The 27957-nt window shown below is 38.2% G+C and overlaps 1 long non-coding RNA gene across 1 annotated transcript; it reads right to left on the minus strand.

Moving 5' to 3' along the window:
• LOC138066339 (uncharacterized) lies at positions 1-27957 on the minus strand. Its single transcript, XR_011139689.1, has 9 exons — positions 27848-27957; positions 27585-27740; positions 26872-27040; positions 24782-25113; positions 15548-15647; positions 6713-6810; positions 4729-4820; positions 4110-4277; positions 1-3875 (listed from the first exon to the last, which is right to left on the minus strand). It is a non-coding gene; the product is annotated as an uncharacterized lncRNA (long non-coding RNA).

Genomic DNA, 27957 nt, shown 5'->3' on the forward strand with positions numbered 1-27957 from the left:
AGAAAACATTAACAGAAAGAGATAGCGGTAGCCCTTTAACCCACTTCAGTTTTAACAAGTTAAAGAGAGAACTACCTCATCATTATCTTTACTGCCCTACACTTACTATGGGAAAATGCCTTGAACACAGGAATTCCTGAACTACAGAGGTTTTCAGAGTTTAATGCTGCAATCCTTATGTTTGCTGTATAGAATCTATCTATATAAATCATCCACTTGCAATGGATCAAGTAACTCCTATCTAAGGGTATTATTCAACATAGGAGTTGCTAGAGTATGATCAAGCTTTAATTCCTTAATTATCCAAGGCAAGAGGCAACTAAAAATAAAAGAGCAATCATCGTCAAATGCTTGAATCTGCTCACGTTAATCGTGTTTAACCATGTCCAGTGTTAATGTAATATGAGGCCTACCTGAGTTGGTAGGTTTTGTAAAATTTTCGTAAAATATACAATATTGTGTATGCCAGCAACATAACAATGATCATTCTAATAAGAATGAACTGAACCAGGCACACGAAGGAGTGAGAGAAAGGAGTTTTTGCAGCAGTATGGTAAGCATATCCTCTCCAAAAAGCCATTGTGTAAGCTCTGTGGTGGGGCAGGCTGCTAGATTTGGTGCTGACTGCTGTTAACAAATTTATTGTATTTCAATTTATGTCAGCTGCAGCAAAACAAAGAAGTATGTCAGTATTCTAAATTACCGATTTTTTTTCCATTTTTTAAAAAGCATTTCAGCACTAGGCAAAGTTTCAAGTCCTCCGAGATGTTTATACCTCTCAGTTCATCTATCCCTCTTCAATACTCACAGATATTTTTTCAGCCAAGACAGGTACACAGTCCTGATGCACATCATTCAATCTACAAATTTAGCATTTAGTGAAAACCCAAACAGCCTTTTTTTTGAGGGAACTCTACAGTTTTCTTCCGAGGGAGAATGGGAATGAAAGAGGAATCCCAGAAATTCCCCTACCATCAGCTCTGTGCTTGCACTATTATTAACACTTTCACTTTCTAACTCCCACTCTCACCATTTGAATCTGGGTCATAACAGCATGCCTACCCTTCAGTACCCTGAGTGGGTGGTTGTTTTGGCTGGAGCTAAGGCGTACATGCTTTGTGACACAGAGTGCCCTTCTGGTGACACATACCTGTCCTTTTCAGTTGCATTTTAGACATTTTTTTATCAACTCATTTATTGACAAAGACAGATTAGAGAGTGGAATTTGTGTTATTCAATATTCACATTTTAGCAATGTGTGAAAGGTAACCCCACAAAATACTTTAGTCTGTTCTTTTCACAGCACTGGATTATTCTCTATAGCATCTTTTCCTTTCCAAATCCCTTCTCCTTACTAAAATACTATAATATACACCCTACCCTAAAATTATACAATGCACACCTGAATTTTCAGGTTGGGCCTCTAGTACTGAGGTTTTCAAATCGCTAATGAAGATTTTGAAGAGCTATAATTAAATTTTAATGGAAAATAAATTCAGCTATTGCCAGCCTGCCTATTTATAAAAAGTTCCAGACCTATAAGGAGTCGTAGAGGAAAGGAAAAAAGGAACTAAATAAATGCGTGGAGGAAGTCCAACCATTACATTTCTGTGATAGCAGAGCAATAAAACCAGAATCTGGGGCAGGAAAGGTTAAGTAATGTGCAGTCGAATGGGAATGACACCTGTAGATGTATGCCTTTCACAAACAAGTGAAGTCTCTTACTGACTCCTCATGTATCCAACCGTGCCACTTCTTTCCACTGTCCTTTGAGGAGTGAAGAGATCTCCTTAACCAAACAATTCTGGACTTTTAGAAAAGCTCCATTCAAGGAGCTGCAAGATTAGAGGGTTTTTTTTTTTTTCTATTTTCAAACTAAAATATCTACCTTTCTGAATAAGATTCTAATCAATATAAAGAAGGGAGATTATTCTACATGAATCTATTCTACCTTATCATTTCTTGTGAAGCAGTCATTAACTAATTAGCAAACTTTCTAAACAGCTGCTATTTTAAAATTTCTCTAAAATTGGTACCAACAACCTCTTGAAAAGAGTTCACACCTCTTTTTTTAGCTAAGATACCAAATAAAGACCAATTATTGCTTGTGTAGCTATTATACACAGTATCAATACATAATCCTAAAATGATATAAATATAGATATACTGTTTGCTTTTCCTACTATCTTTGCAAAGCAAATGCAACATTTGTAACTTGGGTAATTAGCACTAGGGCTGTTCTTTCTAAATTGCAAGTGAGTATCTCTATGCCATCCTTTTTCTTTGTATCTAATTAAGGCTAATACATAGTGCCCTACAAGAATTTGCAAGCTGTACCGAGAAATAATGCAGTGTTAGTTTTGTAATTTAGTGCACAGGGCACATTTGCGCTAAGGCTCTATAAACTGGGCCCATGGTCAAAGGGAGCAATTAGCACTTTGTTAGTATGCAATGATGTACTAATCTGCACAGTCCCCAAAAGCAATTGTCTATTCCTTTTGCCCTTGTGTGCAAATTTTCTACAGTATGTACAGCACTGCCCCCAAAAATAGCCCATCACAGCACAGTTGCTGTAAATCATGTTCCCTGTGACTGGAATCTACGTATCACTTAGAATTTATTTATTTGAAAAGCTCATACTGTACCATTCATCCCTTTTTCTCTGTTGATAGCTGCACAGTTTTCTGAAAGCAGTAAGCAACTGTAACTGTTTTGTCAGGGAGAAAAGGGGGTCAAATTTAGGTGACAGAATATTTCCATCTGAACCCCCTCTAAATTGCTCTTAATTAAAAACAGACAGTTGCAAACCATGTTCTCCACTAAAAGAAACCAGGAAAATAAACCTGATGCTAAAAGTGGCCTGATGGTAAAAATCATAGATCATACACTAACAACTGTCAGAAACAGTGGACTAAAATGTACTTTTCAGTGAGTATTCCACATCCCCCTCTGGTGGCTGATATGTAAAGGATGTGAATCTATTGCGCGTACCAGCTAAATTATTTTTTAATACAGAAAGGCTTTGCAATAGTCACCAGAGATGGTCCACAGTGAGAGCTGCAAAACGAAAGAGGAATACAAGGCCAAGCATCTGACAGTCATTAATGCTTGTTGTTTAAGGGTCTGATTTCAAAGGCTATTTTCTGAAAATCAGGCTCATTACAAGGTATCTCAGCTGAGGCACCCACCAGCCAAAACACCTTCAGCCACTAATGATTTTGGAAAATCTTGGCACTAGAACATGTACCTATCCATTAAGGGGGAACATACAAAGCATCTCCTCCCTATATGAGTTGCCTAGAAGCAGGCTGAACCAACAGTTTTGTATTTACCCAGCAAAATTCACAGGGCTGACAGGGCTGCCATTTCCAAAAGGGGTATGGAAAATTAGGATGTTAGCTCCCTCAGAAGAATGGTTTTGTATAAGCACCTCGTTAATAGCTGAATGTCGCACATTTAGTATGAGTTCAACATCACTCTCCAGCTAGGTAATGTGAAAGCCCAATCCTCAAGTTAAAGGAGAAAAAAAAAAAAGAAAGCCTTATTGACTGACAGTACAGTCAGTGATTTCAGTAAAATGATCCTTTATGGGGACCGCTAAATAAAAAGCTGTCCTTCATAGTCATTGCCCACACACTTATCTCTGATCTGAAGCGAAAAAGCTCTTCAACTCTTCAGACTGTACGAGAGCAGAGATATGCTCTGGGGTTTGACGAAAGAAGGGGAGCAACAGTGGAGAGAAGGTGTGTGTAGCTGCAGTTGTAGGAAGCTGAGTTTCTCTTCCTCCTTTCTTCCCCATTACATCTGCCATTGTCATGGACTTGGTTCAAAGAGCTTATGGTTTTCATTTTCCTTTCCTTTGTTCCTTCTCTTTGCTGGTAATGGGAAAAAAAAGGATGAGAAGAGGAATATGTATATGGAAATGATAAATCAAAGTCTCACTGCAAAAAAAGTCCACATTTCAAAGTTTGTTTGTAAAAAATTAGGAATTACAAATTAATATTTTTATGAGAAAATGTCAGTAATTCCCACCCCAATTTTCCCCAAAATTTTTACCATATAAAAAGTTTAGATTGGTTACCCTCTCAATAAATATCAGATTCACTTACTGGGGCACTGTCAACCATTCCATTGCTTCTGACAAGGAAGGTTCAGCTCCACGGACCTGGGCACACAGTATCTCTGATAAATCTGTCAATGACCACCAAGCCAGCCACGGTCATCTTTAGAATGGAAAGGCAATAACGACAGCAACAGACCTGAAAGAGTGCGTGTTCCTCCAGATTTGAAGGAAACCACGGAACACAAGACCAAGGCCTGTGAGAGCTATATTCTTCTCCCAGTTAGAGCGCTGTATGTTTGCATCTCAGTATTTGCCATTTTGGTGATTAAAGCAAAAGTAATTTGAAAAAGTATTAACAATATCATTACACCCACTACTTACAACAGTACATGAACTAACGTATTCCTCCTAATCATCTCTCCCTTTCAAGAATTAGGAATCATAATATCTCTCAAGGGGGATGAAAGAAAGGAATTAGCCATGGTGGTTAAGGACGTGGAGTCTTTTGTAACCCACGAGGAGACTATTTAGATCAGCAGTTAATATATAGGACCCTTTAACACTGTATAAATTATTAATGGCTCTGTTACACAGCAACATGGATCCACTGAGGCCATATCAACTATTTGTCCTCCTCATTCACTTCCCCACGCAAGCTGGAGTACCTGATTCATTTGCTTTCCTCCATCTGTCTTTCTGTTTTCCCGGTTCATCTCTCCAGGACACCACCTTTTGCAAAGAATGCTTTAAATTTGTTCTGGAAAGAAAATGTACTTGCTTGGATGCTATCCAGCATGGCAAGGCATATAGAGGGTTTGAGAGGTTCTTCGCTGGGTTTGCATTTAAGCTGCAGTAAGGTTTATGCAGCTGTCTAAAACATTTGTAACTACTGATTTAGCTTTCAGATAGTTCATTTAGCTTTCACTGTCAATGAGTTTTGTAACAGAGCTGTGGTAGGTGAGGAGTAGATAATATGTGAACAAGAAGGCTGTTCCTGTCTCTACTTAGTGTCAGCACCTGCCATTTGGGATTCTCTCCAAACTGTGTGTTCTGTTTGTGAGAATACAGAAAAAGAATGAAGGGAGTTACTCAGAATTCTAGTTCTGCTTGTCTGTGCTTACATTTCTGGACTTTGCAAATTAATAAAGACAAAGAAATGAGCATACAGAACTGTAAGTGTTCAGATATGTTATCCAAAGTAGACAGAAATAAGATCCTGCCAAAGATTTAGCATTTGAGCAGATTGTTCAATATTTATGCAAGAAAATGTAAACTGATCTTGTTCCAAAAATATTTTTAAAATATGACTTTGTTGAAAATTGCAAATTGCTCGTCTGTTAGAGGGATTTTTTTAGAATAAAATAACATATTTTATTACAGGCTGCTATCATGCTGTTATAAACATCGGAAATGATTAACACTGGAAGAGTATTAAAAATTTAAACTGTTTCACCATCTGTGCTGTTTGTTTATTTTTCACATTTCATTCATCTTGGACAGTGAAAATAGATTCGTTTGTTTTTCTCTCTCACTCTCGTGTGCTAGCATAATGATGCAGTGTTTCTGCTACAAACATTGCAAGGGAATATTGCCATATCCAGAAATGCTGTTTTCATAGATTTAGAACAAAATACACACACAAATGTACACATATACATATATGTATAGCTATACATATGCATGCATACATACATACATATATATATATATAAAAAATCCAAACACAAGTTGACTCCATTTTATTAAATTGATGATATGGTCAGCCCATTGTTTCATTTTTTTCTGTTGATTACTTTTCTCAACATACCACAGACATCCCTAGGTTTATATGGGCTAGCGTGTGTCTGTTGTGCTTGATGAACATGCTTGCAAAAAGAGATCGTCAGCTAACCAGGACAAAAGTTGCCTGAAGTGTGATGGTAAGGTGCACTGGTCTTTGGCAATGCACTCTGTTATTTTTAGGCAAAGAATGGAAGAGAGGTGTGAATACGTTTTTATAGGCCCACCTTCATTCAGAATGTCTTGCCCACCTGACTCTCTCAATTTAAAAGCACCAGAATCTTCAGCTGCAAAATAACTGGAGATGGAATCAAGTTTCGAAAACCAGTTTCACTGTGGAAAATGGTGCTTTCGACTCTGCTATCCTGTTAGAATTTTGCTATTCATTTGGAATGTCTCAGGAGAATTCTTCTTCCATATCAAAAGGAAGAAAAATCGGAAACAACCGAATCTTGAGAGGATGTCCCTCCTCACAAAGAGAGGTCTGTTGCTGTCACATCCCAAGGCCATTTAATCCCTCAGAATCTGACAGAAGGAGCAACTCCCTATTGAGTCACTTAAATTACAGCATCAAAGCCAAAGGTAAATCTGTTTGATTAGCATTAGCAGACACCTTATTTGTTCCATGCTTGCAGGCAGAAGGCTAGAACTCGATGTAATCTCTGGGTCTGAGTAGATTCCATGCATTCCTCAGAAAATATTTTCCAGATCATGCTACAATCATCCACTATTTATTAATTCCAAACCTGGATTCAGTGGCAAAGATCTAAGCTGAGATCTTTTGCGTTTTCTCAAAACAAAATAAGACAAAAACAATTTCAAATAAATTTGCAAAAGCTTCACTTGAGATTGTTAGCTTTCCTTACTTACCGCTTCGTTACCACTTCTCCCGGACACAACCAGCAACCATTCCACTGTAAGACCCTGATCAGTTGCAGGGCTCTGAATTACGGGTAAACTTCTTCCCTCTAGAGTGAAAGAGGTAGATGATAAAAGCAAAGTTAAGATGGTGAGCCTTACTCTCCTCTTCTAAATCAATGACGTTTTTCTCGTCAATTTGCTCTCTGTAAGCCACACAGCAACCAAAATAAAACAAACAAACGCACAAACAAACCCCCCAAAAATCGCAATACCATCAGAGTGAATCACGATAACAAGAAAGTCTTTAGGAAAAAAGAAAAAAAATGAGGAAAAAGTGTGGCTTAGAAGGAAATTGTAAAGCCTTTACAAATGACAACTTTATGAATGCGATACAGAAATGAAAAACAGGTATAAACAAATTGGACTTGTCTAATATATATGAACTTGACCAGATAGATTTGTTTTATCCTGTCATTTGTCCTTGAATTTTGACAAGCATTCCCTTGCATGCAAATTGCCAGGGATTTGAAAGGTCTGTGACACACTATTCATGATAGTCAGCTTCACTGATAGTTCCCCACTCTTGTTTTTCAAGAAAAAGAAAAAAAAATCACACTTTTTGGAGACATAATTTCCTTATTCATTTTCTCAAAGGGGATTAAAATGTTAAGTCCTTTATTCCTTACCTTTGATGAGCCTGGAATGGATTTTGAATGTGATGCTGCAAATTGGCAGAAAGATCTTATTTTGTCTGAATTTTTACATCAGCCCCTCTGAAAGTGTCTAATCAAACCTGTCACTCTTATGAAGACTGACACGGCCAACAAGTGTGCTGCTGAACTGCAGCCTGCCAGACTTAATGACTCTTGCCATAAAAGCATTTGAAAATCTGGATTTTCTATTGATCTCAACTTGGTTTTGCTTGACAATAACTTCTGTAGCTGGACTACATCAATATTTCTGTCAGAAAGGTTACTCTGCATGTGTCGATCATGTCCAATTCACCAAATGTTGAAGTGACAATAATTGGGTTGTTTGAAAGTTTATTGCTGAACAATGAGAAACAATGTATTTGCTGATGTCAAGAAAGACTCTGTACATGCTCAAACACCAGCAAATGAAGAGGTAACTTATCCTTCCACAAGTATTTGGGATGGGCTTTTTCATTCTTAGGTCAAAAGATCCTTAGGCTCGAAAATAAAGGGCTTCTACTCTTTCAGAGACCGATATTGAGAACAAAACCATGCTTTAATACTTTGGAAATTCATGCTACAAAACAAGAGATTTTTGTTTTCTTCCTCCCAGTAGGGATGACTTGCAAATACATATTCCTCTGTTCTCTCTCTTCTCTCTATGAATCTTGCACTTTTTCTGCTGCATTCAGCAACACAGTTTTTATTCAGAACCCAGCCGGTGATTTTAGGGCTTTGTAAAGAATTACCTTCTTGAACCCTTCACCTAAAACTAAGAGTTAGATTTTTAAATGAAATATAGGAATTAGGTAAGCAGGTGCCACTGAGTTCCAATGGGATTTGAATAGCTGACTCGCTTCACCCCCACTATAAACCCAAGACTGGAATTTGAGAAATTTTCCTCAGGCAACAGCCAGTAGGGAGTTTTTCCTTAGTATGGATGTCAGGACTGGTTCTTTAGAATATTATCCTTTACCACATCTGACTGGTATCAGACCATTCATGCAGAGGGCTTGTTTGCTACATTCTACTTTCCAAATGTAAGTAACATTGTAAGGACAAAGGTGGCTGCATAAAGTGAACAGAATAAACATGTTCAAAAAGAATAGCAGCTCAGCAAGTATCTGTGGGTGCGAGGGCTATAAGAATATTAAAAAGCTAAATGTTTTCAAGTCAATCCAGTCAAGTGGCTATAAAACCAAAAAAAAAAAAAAAAAGAAAAAGCTCTCTTTTTTTCCTCAGCTGTGGTGGTGCAGCACCTGCCATTAGCTGTGGTGGTTCCTATTTTCATATTGTCTGACAGTAGCAGTTGGACTGAGCCAGAGCCAGTGAGGCCGAGAGGCAGGCTCCCTGCTTCCACAAAGCTGAATTTAATAAGATGAGAACAGTATGCCAAGATGGTGAACTCCCTCCCTAGCACTTATCATGACACTAGTCACTCAGCAGGGCCCTTATTGCAGCAGTAATCTGGGTGAGCCTGGCAGAGCGTCCTGCTTACAAGTTCAATATAATAGAACAGCAGGGCACTGGAGGCCTGGCAGAAAAGCTTAGCAAAGTTAAAGCCTATTACGCTATGCTTGAAAAAAATGGCTCTCAAAATATTATATGCCGAGTAAAAACCCGGACATGCCAAGTGCAGTGACATTCTAAGCCTCTTCCATAATGGTGCATTCATTAGTCTATAGACACAAGCAACATGGACTTAAATATACACTAACTCAGATGGAAATGGAAATGCAAATTTGTCCTTTTCTTCTGCTCAGCTTGAATTTAATAGGCAACACTACAGCATAATATATAGATAGCTAAAATAAATCTTGAACCTGCTCTAAGCTGCATTAAGTTGTTGAAGTTATAAAATCTCCACTCTTCATTTTATTCCCCCTACATTTTCATGAATGAAAAAAATCAGTTGAAATAATAACCCATCTCACTGCTATATGCTGGTAAGAGAACATGAAAACTCAGCCTTGACAAGACCTGTGGCAGGGAAGCTGTATCAGACCCACCCTTAATACAGTGACATAAGACACAGCCTCATCAGCTTTTAAATTAAAGCAGAATAAAGATTTTGCTGTATGCTATCCACAATAACATCATAAGTCAGATTGTTTTTCATTGGATAACTACTTACGTGATTGGACATTTTAAAATCTGTTTTACACCTGTCCCTATATTTAGCTTCAATAGTGTCTATTATAGCGTGGATTTGAAATCCATTAATAATGTGCTGATCCAATCTTGAAGCAGCAATTTGAATGGCAATTTGGAAGGAGAATTTTACTTGTTAGGAATTGCCAGAAAAGCTTTTCCATCTGGTCAAAAGACTGTTACAATAAACTCCCATGAAATGAATTCCAAAATGATAAAACATCTAACAGAAGAGAGGGAAAAAGAAGAGGCATATACTTCACTTGTGATGAGAAGATAGATGTGTCACCTGAACACTTGCAAAGTCAAACAGGCTTTCAGTTGCCTAAATACAAGCCCTTAGAGACATTTGAGGTGCCCTTGGGGTTTCCACCTGATCTCTACTCATCACTCTAGAAGCGCTAGAGTCTCCTTTGGGTTCTGGACCATATATGCCCCAATATAATAGACTCACACAATCCTTCAGGCTGGAAGGGACCTCAGGAGCTCTGTAGTCCAATGTTCTGCTCAAAGTAGGGTCAGCACTGACTTCAGACCGGATTGCTCTGGGCTTCATTCAGCTGAGTCTTGAAAGCCTCCAAGGATGGAGATTCCATAGTCTCTTTGGATGCTGTTCCAATGCTTACTTATCCTTATAGTGGAATGGTTTTTTTTTTCCTTAGGTCTAGCCAGAACCTCTCCTGTTTAGACTTATGGTTCTCATTCTCCTACCATGCACCTAAGTAAAGAGCCTGACTCTGTCTTCTTGGTAATCTCCTCCTAGGTATCAGAAAGCTGTTACGAGGTCCCCCCGAAACCATCTCTAAACAGTTTTGTTCTCTACAAAAGCCCAGGTCCCTCAGGCTGTTCTCACTGGGCATGTACTCCAGCCTCCTGACCATCTTGGTGGCCCTCCGCTAGGCTTATTCAAGTTTGTCAGCATCTTTCTTGTACTGGGGGCACAAAACTGGATACAGTATCCTAGACACAGTCTCACAAGTGGTGAGCAGAGGGGAATAATCACTGTCTTTGGTCTGCTGGCTACGCTCCTGTTGATACAGCCCAGTGTGCTGTACTTTATCACTTCCATGGCACACTGCTAACTCATGTTTAGTCTACTGTCCAGGTCCTTTTCAGCAGAGCCTCCCAAGGCTAGGGAGGAGGAACTAGGACTGTGATCTGGCAACTTCCTTAAGTTGTTTAAAGAAGACTTCATCATACTGACCATCTGATCTCTAACAACTTCTCACCACATTGTCCCCCTCACTGGCCTCCCCTTTGATCAGGACCCACAAGCTCTCAGTCAGCCTGTCTTCTGTACCATAAAAGGGCTCTATACACCCAAGCTGCTCCTTCACAGAGAAGACAACCCACCTTCCTCATCTTCCCTACTTATCTTTCCTAAGGAGTCTGTGTTCAAATAACACAGAGGTCCCGTCACACGAACTACCCTGTCACATCTCAGTTATTTCAATGATGTCTTAGTTGTCCACCTGCATACAGAGCTTTAGCTCTTCCTGTTTGCTTCCCAGGAGGTGTGCATTTGTGCACAGGCACTTGAGGTGAACCTTCTTTTAACCTGTTTTATCCTTCCTGAGGGCTCTCTTGCTCCCATCACCCTGTCCCATGTACTTACTACCCTGATTTCTGTTCCCTCGCTTGTCTGCAAGCTGTCATCACTGTCCCTTGACGTAACTGGTTTAAAGCCTGTTGGCAAAGATCATATGTGTGGATGTCTTGGATACTCTAGGGCACCTCAAATGGAAAGTACTTGCATTTAGACAGTTGAATCCCACCTTTAGTGTCTTAGTCAAGACTTGTGACTGCTTCTTTCTGATCATGTCTGTTTCTCCTTCCCTCCTTCCAGTCTGTAGCACTTTACTGATCATTCAAAAAGAGGAACAGAACATTATATTCCCCAGTTCTTTATTCATGCACAGAAAGGATATTTCAGATGCAGTTTTTATTTTTTGGAGGAAAAGCCTTTCTATGTGAAAGAAATAAGCTTCCTTCAAGTTTTATCCAACAGAAACAGGCTAAGATGTGCTTGAGTTATAGCACAAACATGTTAAAACTAGCTAAAATGTCCCTACCCAGCACAGAAGTCAATAACATCTGGCTAATGACAGCATGCAGGCAGGTTTTGGATGGCACATAGCACTGCTGAAGTGCACCTGTACAGAAATAGCTATGGAGCTCCCAGTTTCAGGCGAGCTGAAATTTAGCTGGATATGGAAGGCATCTACGCTATAGCCCCCGGTCAGCAGCATCTTTCTCTTTAGCAAAGCCACAATTCCTTCTCAGGCCTCTCACCTGCTTATGCATCTACCCTGAGCACTCCTCTGTTGGGATAGAGGAGAAAGGGTGACAAACGTAGCTGACTTTTTCTCATTTGTGCCCTCTTTTGCTGCTGCTATTACAATTACAATTACATCTCAGGCTCCAGGTTATGCAAGCAGCAGCAGTGGCTGTTGGAGATCATACAGTGCTGAAAAGGGAGCTGAAGAACACTGTTCCAGGCCTGTGGCATGAGTGTCTGAAATCTGTAAAGAGCAGGCAAGATGCAGAGTGGATGGCAAAGGTTTAGGATACTGTAAAAGAGCAGGTGTTTCTAATCAAAGACCAGCCTGAGCAGGAAGTGATGGCTGCTGCTGCAAGGGAGTGGAAGAAACTGTAAGGGCAGGGGAATCATCTGGAGATCACAACAATGAGAAATGAGAAGGAATCAATGCTGCTCACTACAACACTCTCTGGCACACAGATGCAACCCTGCATGATGTTTTAATAGCCTAGATATTAATAACCTGCAGTGAAAATCACCTCACATTGTTTCAGCTACTGAGCTTAGAATATGATATATAATAGAATATGATATAAAATAGAATATTGTTGGTTTTCAAATATAATTGTATTGATTTGCTTGTAAAACACATTTTGAATGTTGTTGAGTGTCACACTTACTCTCTCATTCAGAAAAGAAAAATACTCTCCAGCATACCATTCTCAAAAGACTGTTGACCTGTGGCCATCTATCTATCTGAGCAAGGAGTGGGAAATAGTGTCATTCCACTAAAAATGCATACGGAGATTTGAATCTTTCTTTGGCACTGGTTTACTTTTATGAGATCGTGCTATGACAAATATGCGTTCATAATGCAAAACCATAAAGGTATGCTAAGACATAAATGCCTTTATAAATACACAAAGCCACACTCTCATTCACAAATTCACGTTCAGTTTTAACCTGCTGCAGACAAGAAGGCTGTATGGAGGATATATTATTACATTGCTTTTATTTAGTGAGTTTGTTTTGCTGTCTAATTTTCCCATTAGAGTAAAACAGCAATAACAGACAGATACAACAAATGTGATGCTTAACTAACATTTGGAAGTGGAACCTTCTACAAGGGTACAAAATTATACTACAGAAGCAAGTCTTGAGTAATATCAGGGCTCCATAAAATGAAGCTGAACCCTCTCCCAGGATCTCATATCAGAATTTCTATCTCCAGTGTTGGCTCTTACGCTATCCAGTTCAATTCATCCATCTCCTGCCATGATTTTGATGTGCTCTGAAGTTGCACCAAAGTATAGCTGGTCGCAAATTTCACACTTACCACTTCAGACAAGTGAAAGGTCAAGGACTTACAACCGTTGTGCAGCTCTTTATCAGTACCACAAAGCACAGACAGACATGGAAGTGACTGCAGGTCAGATCAGCTGTAATTTATACTAACTATACTAACTCCATATAGATCCATCCCACTTCCTCCCGACAGCAGAACATGTTTGTTTGAATGGTTTCACTTCTCTCACTTTTCATCCGCTCTGTGTACAATACTGGCATAACAAATATACATGCACACTTTCTGAAAAAAAAAAGGATGATATTAAATTAATATATAAACATTAAATCTCTCTTTCAATGCCAAAATTCTTCCATATTGGTAGGGGCCAGTAGTTCAACTCCAAAGGTAGAATCAAGATTTTAAACTAGCCAGCTAACCAAAAGGAGAAAAAGGGATGGAACTAGATAGAAATGGTCTAATATCACGCTGAGAATGCTGCTAGAGAGAAAGCAAATCATACCACATTTATTCAGTACATTCTGAAAAAAACAGAAAAATTCTGAAAATACATTCTGAAAAATTACACTCTGAAAAAAATAGGCATTGCTTCTAGTCTGCAATGAGCAATGATACACGATGTTAGTGTGAATGTTATAAAATATGTGATAAGGAAAACCTAAAAAGTGCTAATTGAATGCCCTTGAATCATATTACCAGGCCCCATTAGAGCTGACGATGCTGGAATACTTTTTTTACAGCAATCTAACAGTATAGGACTACTGCTGATGATTATTTTAATGTTCATGAGTCACAGCACTGAGTTACGGATGTTTTGCAGATGGTGAGCAAAAGCAAACTAACATTAATGATGTTTACTTTCGGCCCTAAATAAAGTTAAAAATAAATACATTGTGACTAAAGGTAGACGTATTTTAAATATGTAACTTCCTGATGTGTAGATATTTTACAATCTGATCTTGTCCAACAATGGCCTCAGTTACAGATTAATGTCCATTTTTGAATTTGAATAACTGGAATGGTTTGACTTCCAAATCTGAAATGTCATTTCTGTTTCAAAATTAACCAGCGTGTTTTAAATGGAATTTAAATATGTGATGGCCATAGAAGATTAAAAAAAAAAAGAAAAATATTTAAAAATCCCCTTTTGGGTATACCCAAACTATTTTTTTCCGCTTTCTAAATGTAACTCTCAAAAAATACAAATTGTTTGCATATTCCTACTCATCTGCATACTTCAGAATTGTACTTAAACAATTCTGCTATATGAATCCTGCTATATCATGTATAACATTGTTTGTCAGCAAAGTCTTTAAAAGCTGTATGTTAGCTCACCTTTAACATAGCTAGAGAAGCCATATTATAAACCAGCTCCAATTTACGTTTCTACATTTTTCAAGATTTTTAGAGGCCAGAAGGTAAAGATGAAGCCATCTTGTGGAGTTTTGAAAAAAAAAGCATAAGTATATTTAGGTATCCACAGGTACATTTAGGACACCTGACCCACATAATTAAAGCCATGTCACTGTCTACAGATAAGTATTTGCAGTATGAAGCACTTTTGAAAATATCAATTAGTAGTTATACAGCTTTTAAAAATCTGCCCTAGCATTCTTATACAAAAGCCCAGACATGTCCTTATAAACCCAAGTTAATGGATTTTTGTCTCATATCGTTATACAACAGTGTGCTTCATCACGTTAGTTTATTCCTGATTAACACCAATATGAACAGAATCTATTCTGAAGATTTGAATGATTTGACTTTGAATACTCTGATTTCACTATTAGTGACCTGAATAATACTATGTTATACACTATATGATTCTAGTGTAGCTTTTTTCGTTGTGTGCAAGCAACAACTGTAGTTGTCCTCTCAGGTACTATACAATATATATAAGCTTTCTGTTTGCTAAGAGCTTTTAATCATATGATAGAGCAAGAAGCTAATTATTACATAAGCCATGCAAAAAGCATTTCCATTCTTTGTTAAATCAGGACAGATATAGTCATCCATATCCAAAGTTGCTCTAACCACAAATAACAGTGATGCCTTCTAACTTCTTTTGCCAAGGTCTGGAGAAAAGTTTTGGAGTCAGTGGGAGAGTTTGTTTGCTTAGTAGACACTACAGCAGGCTGTCCAAAGCTTAATACTTCAAAAGTCTGTTCAAATAGAAAATAAAAAAATATATAGATATTCTCTTGGGCAGGAAACATCATTCTGAGAGGTACTCAAGCCTGGCTTAACTTGATGTTGGCATAAGCTATATTACAGCACCTTTGGACTATTGCAATACATAACAATAATAAGGAAAGCTTTCAATTGCGTCGTTATATTGAATTCATAACTGGAATAGTTGCTGGAAATAGATATTAACGAAAGAAAAACGAATGTCAGAAATCATCACCAAAAGAAAATGACAACAGGCAGCTCACCTAAAGTTGGTCTTTGACGCTCAAGAACAACTGGATCTTTTGAGTGTATCTGTCCAGTCCTTCACATCAACGTGTTGGTATACATGTAGGAAAATACGTCCTAAAAAAGAAAAGAACAATCACCAAAGAATTTCCTCAGGTGTGTGCTCCACTCAGTATGAACTTAACTGAAGTTCAAATTGTGAAATAATAAACCTGACAGAAATTAAAAGTTTATTCTTTCCCTCCCAGTGTGTGCAGTAACTTAAAGCCAAACAGCAACAAACAAATTGGCAGCTGGCATTTTAGATAGCATGAGGTGTTAGTCATATGGCCTGACAAAATAAAACATTTATTCTATTTGTCTTCACGTATCTATGTTAGCAGAACATCAAGATGCAAGGGCATTAAGACTTTGCTTTCAGGATGTTAGAACACCTTTTCCTTGGACTTTTATCAAGCGTGCACGTGCTGCTCTTTACCATGTATTCGCCCTTGCTAAGTCAGAAACGCAGAAGTTTAGAATAAAAGTTGTCTTCACAAATTGCATATGGTTTTGAATAACAGTTGTTGCAGCACAAGCCAAGTGGCATGCTCAGCTTTGTATAGCACAACCTACATTGTGTTTTCTGCCATGGGAATCCTTTCACTCTTTCTCTTCTCTTTGACAAGAATGTTGGTCCTACCAGTCCAAAGGAACTTCATTTTTTCATGAAACTGCATTGCTGATGGTTTCTGCATTGCTCTTGAGGCCTTGCGACATTAAAACCTTCTGTTTGAAAAGTTTGCAGTAGCTAATTCTGGCTTCAGCAGAAAAATAGTTTGAAGAGACACTGCTGCTGCATCTATCTTTCAGTATAACAGTCAAACAGTTATCAGTTTCCATACCTAATATTGACAAGGTGGGATCTGAAATCTGCTGAGAGCATTCAGTATTGGTCTGTCCTGAACACACCATTTGCCCTAGAGTGTTTCAGCACTAGGTGACAGAACATAAAAAAATAACCCAAAATGAGATGTAAAATAGCAGCAATCTCTTTGACAATGCTCTTTCTTTCTGTCCATCTTGTTCAGGGATTTGGATATACACAGGATGCCATCAGTGGTACCCCTTCTTTCTAATGCCAAGGGTTTACCTGAGAGCAACAGCAAGGGCTTCTTACCACGTCATTTCACAGTTTGAGGTAGATTCTGTTGAAGGTAAAGGCTTAAATACTCAGCTTCATCCAAGTTATGCCCACAAGCGCTGAAAAAAGTATGATGAGACACTGTGCTCTTCCTTTAGGCTGACTCACCCGTTGGCATGACAGCCTAGGATTCCAGCCCTCGCCAGAAAGGATGGGGTGACACAGAATAAGCCTACAAGAGCCAGAGATTTTTCTCTGCTGGGGTTGGTTATCGAGCAATAAAACAACTTTCTGTGTGTTTTACACACACAGAAGAACATAGTTCTGTGAGTTCCTTGTGAGCATCAGAAGCATATATATTTCAACATGACAGTGAAAAAAACTATGAAGAAATCCCCATTCAAGTACCTTTGCAAATAAATTCCATGTAAATTACAACTACAAACAGCCACGTAACATAATAATAATTCCATTTTGAATCCAAATAAATCTAACTGCGGAGAGTAAGCACCAGCCTCAGAGTAAATACAGATAGAATTATAGCCAGGTTATTTTTAACAATCTTTTTTAACAGTCATTTGTATCAAAGATGATAATAAGTAGCACACCACTGACTGCTCCTAGAAGTCCCACCAGTACTATATCTGAGAGATAATTAGAGGAAATGCAAAGACAAATTCACCCATGGATGTGTGTGCATAATATCTTCACTGACATTAGCCATAGTGCAGGTAAATAAAGGCTAAGTATGACTCAAAAACCTAGGAATCCATATTATATCTTTATTTTCTTATGATATCATTGATTTTTTTTTTACATTTATGCATGCCTGTTTTTGATTTTAATGCAAATATTGACGTGAATACCAGTCAGTGGAGAACATACGAAAGGTAAGATCAGACTGACCCAAATAGACACCTACTGGCTTAGTAGAACAGTTAATATGCTTAAGTATATGGGACTAAAGCAACTGCTTGGACTAATGTACCCATTTAGTCACTCCTCTACATTATGTGAAAAGAACAGTTACATGTAAGCTCAATAAAGAAAGAAAACACTACTCAAAAATTTTCTTCTATATCTACTCACTCCATCATATATTGGAAAGGCTGATGAGTATGAATAGCTTGGTTTTGACAACTTGAAAAAAAAAAGGTTAAATGCAAACCCAAATGACTTAGCATGAAAATTTATTACAATTGTAAAAATATGCTTTTAAAAGGAAAAATACTGAATATTTAATACTGCAAATAAGTAGTATGTAGAATTGCGCCTGAGGGTTCTTTTGCTATGTTGAGTGGATTTAATTTAATTTAGAAGGGCTGAAAAAATTGTATGCAGTATACACTTTTCCAGTCTTCTACCAGTTTTTGTTACTGTTGTAAAAGGGCAGAAAGGAAGCTACATAACTAATCTAAAAAGTCTAAACACATTTAAATGAGAGCAGAGTTACACAATGCCTGCCTAGCAAACAGTATAACAGAAAACTGGACTGATCTGTTCAAACTAGAAGGGAATTCACTCACATCAATTCTTATCCTCACACAAGAGAGAAGGTATTATCAACCCTGATCTTACTCAGGTACCTGTGAAACAGAGATAATATATTTTTTCATTTAATATCATAAACAAATTTGAAATATTTCGCTATACTGGATATGAACAGTCAGACTATAGAACTGCAGCTTCTAGAAGAACTCAGCTTTATAGAAGTTGTGCATTTCAGTCAAACATTGTCATTTTTAGTGGTCTAGTGCTTAAACTTGCTACCTATGCTGTAATGTCTTATTGATGATAGTGAATATTTAAATAACACTTGTAAGCTATAGAATGCTGGAAACAATTTAGCGAATGATATCTGCAGAAATCAGCAGAAACAAATTGCCTTGTTTAAACTCTGTAGATTAATGCTGATACAAGCACATCTTCCACAAATCTAAAATTTTACACCTGTACAAACATAGGAGGCAGATAAAGTCATTCATTGGGACTACTAAAAAAGTGCAACTCTCAGAAGAGGTGTACTACTTTGCATTCAACCACATGTGTCTACAGGCATCCTTAGTAGCTGCTCTACATCATCACAGTTCATCACTTTCACTGCGGCTTATTCTATATAATCTACATGAGGTGAATATATTAAATAAATATATGTTGCTGGTCAGTCAGTTAACCTCTGTATTTCCTGAAAGGATTTGACATATTGGACAAATCTAAAAGGACAACATGCAATATAACACCTACAGCATCTTGGAAATACAAAAATCTATATGCTTCTGTATATTTGTCATTTTAATACAACTTGAGGGACCTCACAGAATATACAGATTCACCAGTCTATTCAGTCAGTCAGATCTCCTTTTGAATTTATATTAATAGTTGTCTTGTATTTTTTTAGCCGTAGTAACTAGATAAAGGATACCGATTACCATCTATTTTTATGCTAGCATTCTTAATAAGTTAATAGTAGCATTTCTCTTTAGCATGCTTTGAAAGTCAAATATTCTACCTGACTTCTCAGAAGTTCTAAAATACCTTTTACTGCTGAGATATAGTTCATTGCTTCATTAAACGTAACTAGTTAGCTGTGCAATTACAGATAATCTAAGTCTTGATTAATAAATAAAAGGATTACAGCCATGCCAGTGAAATGCAGTATATATCCTGTTACCGTGTAGTATAAACCTCTGGGCATTTTCCTTCAGAGTCACAGTTAAATTCTGTTGCAGAGGTGAACTGCATATGTGATTCAAATGGGCTCGAGGCAGATGCTCAGATTTTTCCTGAAAACATATAAAGGCTTCAGGGAAACATCTTCCCCTGGTGATCATAAAAGCACCACTTGCATGTTTCCATATGGAATATCCTTAGAACCTTGTTCACAAGCACAGAGACAACTGAGAAGCAAAGCTGAGTGGGTCTGGCACCCTAAGGATTTCTGAGACAATAGCCACGAGGAGAAGGTTCTTGTGTACACTTAGCAATGTGTTACAAATAATGGCAGATATCTTACTGTTCTTAAATGCTTGGCAGTCCTCAGCTCAGGGGCTTCACTCTGTTCCATTACAAGGCCAGATATTAAATTTAGACCTGACTGAGATTTCCAAATTTTTTAAGACTTCAGTTCAGAATCATCTGCAATTACAAGCTATTACAAGCTTTGGGCTAAAAACATTTATTTAGCAACAAACAAAATACTGCCCATTTATTCATAAAATAATTGCAGTAGGTGTAATGGATAGTAGGCAGCACTTCTTCATTTGAAACAGTTTGAGGCTTTGTTGCTGCTTTATGGGGGAAATGTTTGCACTTGAGGAAATTGTACTAACAAATTAATCTCATAATCACATCATAACCACTACTAAATAAAAAGCTGGTTATGTTTACCTAAATTTTGGTTGAGATAGCAGTGATAGGTAAGCAAAGGGTAAGATAAAGTTCTGTTTAAACCAACATCTAAACCCTTTTGGCTTAGCTTTTCTGAGCTGTGTTCAGAAATCTTTTTCCCATCTAGATTCAGGGTTAGTGTAACTGGAAGTGAAATACTTTTCCGTTTGTTTTGATAAAGTTCAATTTCCATTTTTTGTTGTTGTTGTTGTTGTTTTTCGGGGTTGTTTTTGTTGTTATTTACTTTGTAGGGTATTTCCTGTATAAGTCAGTTATGTTCAGTTTCTTTTTCCGTCCATCCCCTGGCTTGTTACTTCGTGGGTCGTCCGAATTTCAGATTTGGAGTAAAGATTAGCGTTGCGATATTATTTTGGTTTTCTTCTGTTTCCCTTTTTCTCCCTGACTGCTTCTATTCTCCTCTTCAGGGACACAGAATTCACCGTACTTTCATGAATTCACGTCCAAGGCGCTTTACTTCTCAATACATTCTAGATTATGGGGCCTAATTCAGGCCTTCACTGAGCTTTCTATCATGTTGCCCTCTGCGTAGCAAAGCAATTTCGATGCTTATACATAGCATCCACCCTATGATGCCCAGGAGAACCCTTCTCTTGGAATACTAGTACTATTGAAAACGGACTTTCTTTGTCGTGCCTCTCATATGTCATTTAAACGTATCCCTTCTAGGACTCCAAATTGTCTTGTGATAGAAGTTCTGAGTTTTCTCCCTTAACCTTCTTTATTTTTCTGTAGGTGTGTTACATATTTCAGTCCTTAATATTGTTTCCCCTTGTCTACCCATCTGCTTATTTTAGCTGCTTCTTCCTCTCTGCTGGATTCTGTACAGACTTCCCATCCCCCTGTCCACTCCTTTAAACTCTCCCCCATAGCTCTGTCTATCCTCTCAGCCGGTGCATTTGTGACCCTTCTGTTCAGATGGAAACCATCCCACCTATATAGGCTCCATCTGCTCTAAAACGTCCCACAAACCTAAAAGGGGACGGAGGAAGTTCTCCTCTACACAATTGACGTCACTAGGAGGAATTCTCCTGGGGTTTTGGCCCCAGAGAATCAGTAGCATTTAAGAACAATAAAAAGACTTCTCACTGAAAGGAATTCCTGTGAATGATGTTACTGCAATACCTACCTATTTGCATGCATACTTCTCAGGACCTGATCCAAAGCCTAAGTCACTGGGGATTTTCCACTGATCTCAGTGGACTTTGGATCAGGCCTTCATCTCACAAATACATGCATTCAAAGGACAGGTTTAAAAACTGGGAACCTCTGCCAAGATAAGCGTGTTTAATAACTCCAAAGCAATTTTCTTTACTCAAAAAAAATATGGCAACTAAGAAAATAAAATATTACAAAGATACTTCTTTGGGAAACCAAAGAAGTTGATATTTAACAATATCTCTGTGTATACTGGGATTTAGTGAAATTAAATAATGCAAATATGATGCAACCTTTTGTCAGCAAGGCAATTTTTTTGGTCGTTCTCCAAATGTTGCTCAATATCTCCAGAATGTAAAGTATTAAAATCTCCTTGTGATCTGCTTCAAGGGACAAGAAAAGCTGGAAGCAGATAAATGCAAAACAATCCCTAAAATGGAACCTGCTTTCAGTGCTGGTAAAACCTCCAGTCTCAGGATTTTTTCCTTTATAGCCTAAGGAGGAAAGTTGTATTAGTCTACCCTGTGAAGCAAACCTTTTGCCGTTCACAATAGGTAAGGACTGAAAAATGTAATTTACCTTAATGTATCTCACAGAACAGAGGTAAAAATAGAGAGTAAAGGCTGAAATTAATTCTTGGCAATTATTACTCCATTCAATTGCTGAGATGCACTTGAAAACACCTAAAAGACAAGAACTAGAACTGCTCTATACTTTATTTTTAAATAAGGTTCCTTGCAATGATGGTCTCTCCTAGCTTTTTGCAAGGTACAGTAGCTGCAGCTTTGTTTATCTGGCCCCTACACAATATTGTCAGGATGCATTTCCATTTTCCAAGTGACTGCTGCCACTGTGCCACAATCTGTGCTCATTTCTCGAGCAGCTAAACCCTTTGACACTGTGGTTTTTAATTAAAATTACATTAAACTTAATCAGCCAGAAAGAGGCTGCTATAGAAGGCAGGTTTGATTGCAACCTGCAAAGGGCGCTGGGGCTGCCAACTCGCTAAAGATGTGCCGGCAGATGCCAAGCTGCTTGTGTAAGCCCCACGGTCACAAAAATGCTATGAGAGGTCAGTTTTGTCTTCACTTTTTTCTAGCACTGTCACCAAACTATAATGCGTGACAACTCTCAATAAAGCTCAAAGAAGAGAAATTTGTTTCTACTAGAGCCAATGTAGTTTTATTCATTTCTCAGATAATTGAGAGTCACAGAAAAGGTGTATTGGACAAATGCTGTTATTTGGTGACTCCTGCAAATGATAAACACTGTAGGTCAGCCTGCACATTTAAGAATCAAAACATGTGCAAGGGTTTATGAGATTGGGCCTGTCTCTCATCTCCTCAGGATTTCCTCTGTACTTTATTTCTTGTTCCTGTTTGGTTTTGAATGGAGTAATGAGTGAATGAGCCAGCCTAAGAGCGTTAGACTGTCAGAATTTGTTTGCAGAGCTAAAGCTGATTTCACTGCCCAGATGAATAGCTTATATCTGAAAATGGAGGTAAAGGTTAAAGTAGAGCCTTGCAATAGCATATGTAACCTTTTAAAATATTATTTGAAAACAGTGCAGTGCAAATGTGGAGTTCCTTGAACCTGTTAGGATGTGAATGTATTCAAAACCCTTCTCCAGGTGTGGTGATCATTGAGATGATCACCCATAATATATAATGGGAATTATATATAGGAATATTGTTGTTTATGCTACTGTAATACTTAAGAAACTTGAACAAGTAACAGAGCTCCCTGTGATTTCCCCTCTCTGTGCTCAGTGTCTGGACCTGCACAAAATCACAAAGAAATGAGAATGTATCAGGTTACTAAAATTGTTCCAAATTTGAGACGACTAAGCATCGTCTTCTGAAACCTATTCCCCATCTTCTTGAATTCTGGATTTTAGATTCATACTGTAGAGCGGCATGGTGGTTGCAACACTCATGTTTCATGTTTGCAACTGTGCCGTCCAAAGAGATCTTTTTGCTTTGAAATCCCTTTTGCATTCTTTCTGTACAGGAAGCGAAGGAAGAAACAGGAGCCTTTTGGCTGCAATAAGGCTTCTGGGGAGCTTCTGAGGAAGATTTTAGTGTATATTTCCTCATGTGGACTATTTCATCCTTCTACCTACAAATAATGATTCTGGAATCAGTTGATTTTGTTGTTAAGATTTGATTTATTCTTATGTGTGCAATACCGTGTCAAGGGAACAGATAACTACTGTGATTTCATGATTATACAAGCTGACCAGAATATAATGTTTCATGCACAGTTTTCAGTTCTGTATACCTGGAAATGTGTTTACTGGAACCTGGAAAATCATGAAAAATTTGGACAAATTAATGAGCGAAAACTGATGAAGAAGAGCCAAAGGGGAGAGGTAATGAAATCTAAAAAAGTCTAGTAGATTTATAATTACCAAGGGGAGACATCTGAAAAGGAAAAAAGAGAGAAGAATAAGAAAGCTTTCCCAGTGACTGAAGTGACAGGATAGAGAAGTTATCTTCTTACTGCCGACTCAGACATATTAATTACACCAGAAAATGGCAATTACTCTGTAAAGATCTATTATAAACTCTATCAGAAAGTAAACACATTAACACTCATGCAAATTAGGAATAATGCTAATTAAGTCAGGCTGCTATAAGAGAAATAGGAATGGTTCTTTTTCTTCAACTGTTCACTCAATTAGAAAACAAAACAAAACAACAAAGCACTTCATGCTTGCTAATTATATTTGTTTTAGGAAGCATCAAAACACGCTAGAAAAATTAGCTTTGTCCTGTTAAAACATACAAGCATAAAGGAAGTGACAGAAGTAAGAAATAGTTTTAAAATAGTTTGGCCTTCCTTTTCGATATCCAGGATCTATGAACAAGCAAAGAACTCAGCAGAGTTTCATCATGTTAAATACAAAGTGACCGTGAATCCTTTTCTTCTTCATTATTGCTGCTGTCTCCATTGTATTTTCAGATCTCTGCATTAGCTTTATGTATAGATCTTTTAATTTTTGCAGTGTGTGTTTTGTGCCTTGCAAGTATTACTAATATTATTGCAACTCTGAGTTTGCTGTCATTTCCCTGAAGTTCAACGATGACTGAGCTTCAGTCGCCAAGTGAAAAGATGAACTGTGGAAAGTATTACAGAGTGAACTTCCCTCTCAATTGTTTGGCCTTAATAGATATAAGCAGTGAACATGAACCAAATAGTTTCAAGTCTTACTAAATACCATTTTTCCCCTTTATCAACCTGATCTTGCAATGCATCAAGTTTCCCCAGTGTAGAGCAGAATGCATGGCAAGAAACTGTTACTTTTTATGTGGAGCTTGGCCAGTCACTTAAGAGTATTACACGGTGTGATCTCCAGCGTTTGCAGGGACTGCACCCTATAGTCAAATGTTTCCTCTTAGTATAGTGTTCTTGATAAGAAAGGAAGCAGAAGATATATTCTTTCACATTTTAGATCATCTTTAAATTATTTGCCATGTAACAAAGTCTATGGTAGAACTAAGGATAATACTCCTTATTGATCACCCACACAACGTTATTTGGAACAGTAAGATACATTACTTACATGATAAAATAATGGGTAGTTTCATGAGAAGTAGAACTAACGTCTCCTGGTTTGACTTGGATTTAAGTTTCATCAGCAAGTAAGGCTTCTTCTGTGATAGGTCTTTCTAATTAGCTTCTCCTCTGTGAATTCTCTGGGATGCAGTCTTAGCTGAACTTGCAATGCAGTCTGTCTCTTGCGGATCATTAACAGAGTCTTTCACCACTTCCCAGATGCCTAGTTTCAGCAAACTTGATGGACTTTACAATTTCAGACCTGTCAGATTTGGTTGAGGCAGACAAACACATATTCCCTGGGAAACTATGCATGTCTTGTTTCCTCAGAAAATGAGGCTAAAAGAGAAATGTAAAAAACAGATCCAAATGCTCTTTAGTTTGCCTATTTAGCCCATTTCTTGGAGTGCAGTTGTAGTGAGTCTGTGTTAATAAATTACAAAGGAGTGATGGACAAAGAGCTTCATAGCTACAGCGAGGTAGAGTACATCACACACAAATTCTGCTGGCACATGGACTGGGTACAAACCTCACTACCCCCAGGAGAAATGAAGGAGTTCAGAGTGATGTGTACTATGTGATGGGATGAAGATGTCATACATGGAAAAGGGGACTTTGATATGGGAATTTCTACCTTTTGTATAATTGGGAAACCTTAGAGGTGTGATTGAATGAAGGCGGGGTGATAGATAGAAAAATGATGGCTTCTTAAACTAATGTGTAGGGAACCCTGCCAGGAACGGTTCATGTCTAGATCTAGTTAACCAATGATCAGGCAGTAGGAGCAAATTAGAGTTGAGCCCCTGGGGGTCAAGTGACCACAATCTGATTCCATTTATTATAATGCAGAAACCAAAACCAATTAAAACAAATATAAAAAGTATGACTTCCGACTGGCCAGCTCTGATGCCTCATGGAAGAAAGGGACCTTGTTAATGCACGTACACTGAGGAAGGCACAACAGCTCTCAGGCAGCTCAGGAGTTCAAAGTATGTAAGCTAAAGCTAGGATTGGTTCTGTGTAAAGCTCAACAACAGCAACATTTCAGAAGAGGAATAATTTTAGTCCTCCCAGAAAATACTCACCCTACCAGCCACATCAATTACACTTAAAGCAGTAAAAAAAAAAAAATTTTAGTGTGAAAAGACTGTCTTCAAAGAGAGGATTAATACGCATCGTAGTTATTAACATTCTAAAGATGTGAGAGAGGAACATTTTTACGAGGTTACAGGTAACCTGGATATTAATATAATGACAGCATTCATCCGCATTATTAGTATGTCTCTAAGCCAACTATAGCAAGCAGCAGTATGTCAGGGAAACATACATCTCATTCACCTGCACTTGTACGGTGGGATCTTGTAAGCAAAGCTAACATAAGCACCACTATTCCCTTGTATGTGGGACATACAGCTTTTATTTGCTACCTAAGCTGCATTTTGTAGTGGATGTGCAGACATCTGCACAATGAGTAGTGGGGGAAAGTGGGCTGCAGTTGGTGAGCACTTAAGTGTGGATCCCCAGCTGCCGTGCTCCTCAGCTGGTTCCAGGCAGGCTAAAACTTCTTACAAGTATGGATTTGGAGCTACAGGGCACCAAAGAGATCATTTTAGGTCCAAGTTCATATAAGCCTGCAGTTTAGGCAGATGGCAAATGACAGTGGGGCCCTTCCTAGAATGGGCCCAATATCACCCTCTAGTTTGGCACTTAATATTTGTGTGAAGCTTCAGTTCAGGCTGCAGTACAGTGTGGATGCTGGAAGCAATGTGGGTGCAGACAGCCAGGCTGGGAAACAACCTGTTCCAGCCTGAGTTAGTGCAGTGCAGTGTTATCAAAGAAGGAATGACTGGGGCTGTGAAATAAGGATTTTTTAAATGGGAAGTTTAAAAGCCTCCCATACTATACAACTGCTCGTGTGCACTGCCACGTGCTGCAGTTACCTATTCACAGCTCGATTCCCTCTCTCTCTCCTACAGCTTTCAGCGCTCCTCTTTACAAGCTAGTGCCATATTCATTACTATACTGGCTATTTATGCTCAAAGTCAACACGCAAAGAATACGATGTTTCATAACTGCAAATAGCTGAAGAATCCTTACCTTCTAGCCTTGCTCTCCAGCTTTGCCTGCAGAATCAGCACTTGGCTCTCTATAATAGTTCAGATGGAAGAGTGCTGGTGTTGATTAAGCCTGTGCAGCACATCTGACATTTGAGAGTCAACAGCATTGCTGAAGAGTTGCTGCTTTTTTAAGTTTCTCAGACTTGGTGCTAATCCATGAAAAAAATCAAACTGTAATTACGAAACATCAGGTTTTCTTTCCAAAATCATTTGCCTATTTCAAACATGATGATTTTAAAAGTGGTAAAGTAACCTTTACCCTGTATTATTTTATTGCCCTGTAAGCCTATATTATGCTGTTAAAGGTTATTTCTGGACAGTTTATTTGAAAGGAATAAGCAACACCAGTTTGTAAATTTTTGTCCATTAATGCAATGATGTTAGGTGCCTCAAGGCAACTGAGATGGTTTCTGGTGACCTAATATAGATTATTTGTAAGACTTCCATCATGAACAACGGAATTAGTTATCACATGGCAAAATATAAATACCTCTTCATCAGTGAAGACAAAACTGTTGTTAAATGACTACAGCTTCCACATGGCTGAGTCTGCCATCCATATTTCTTGTGACTGGTACCATATTAGATGAGCAACCCCAGTAATTTCAGGGAAATGAGACAAGAGGAAAAGTCCTGCACAGTGTAAGTATAGAGCAGAATCTAGCCTCTAATAAACAGGATGGCAGTGCTTACCTCCCACAATGGGCAATTTTGACTTCGTGCATCTCTCTTAAGATGATGAAAGAGAAGCCCTGGATGTCTTTTTCTGCACACATAGACTGAGGCATATCCTTGCGTCTTTTTACCAAAAGAAAAACACTGATTTAGAAGACAACAGAAGGATTCTCCCTGGAAATTAAATGAAAGATGCCATAGGAAAAAAGTACAGAAAATACACCTTAACGAACTGGCAACATTTACTAAGTCTAATTTATTATTCATAAATTTATACCCACTTGAAATAATAGCTTTGATATTTTTCAGTTAAGTTGAGTAATGCCCATGATGTGAGACTAGGGATGGGAAGGAACTAAGTTGGAGATATCTCAGAAAGCCCATTCTGGAG

The sequence above is a fragment of the Struthio camelus genome, chromosome 2 (genome assembly GCF_040807025.1).
Source record: "Struthio camelus isolate bStrCam1 chromosome 2, bStrCam1.hap1, whole genome shotgun sequence".
NCBI lineage: Eukaryota > Metazoa > Chordata > Aves > Struthioniformes > Struthionidae > Struthio > Struthio camelus.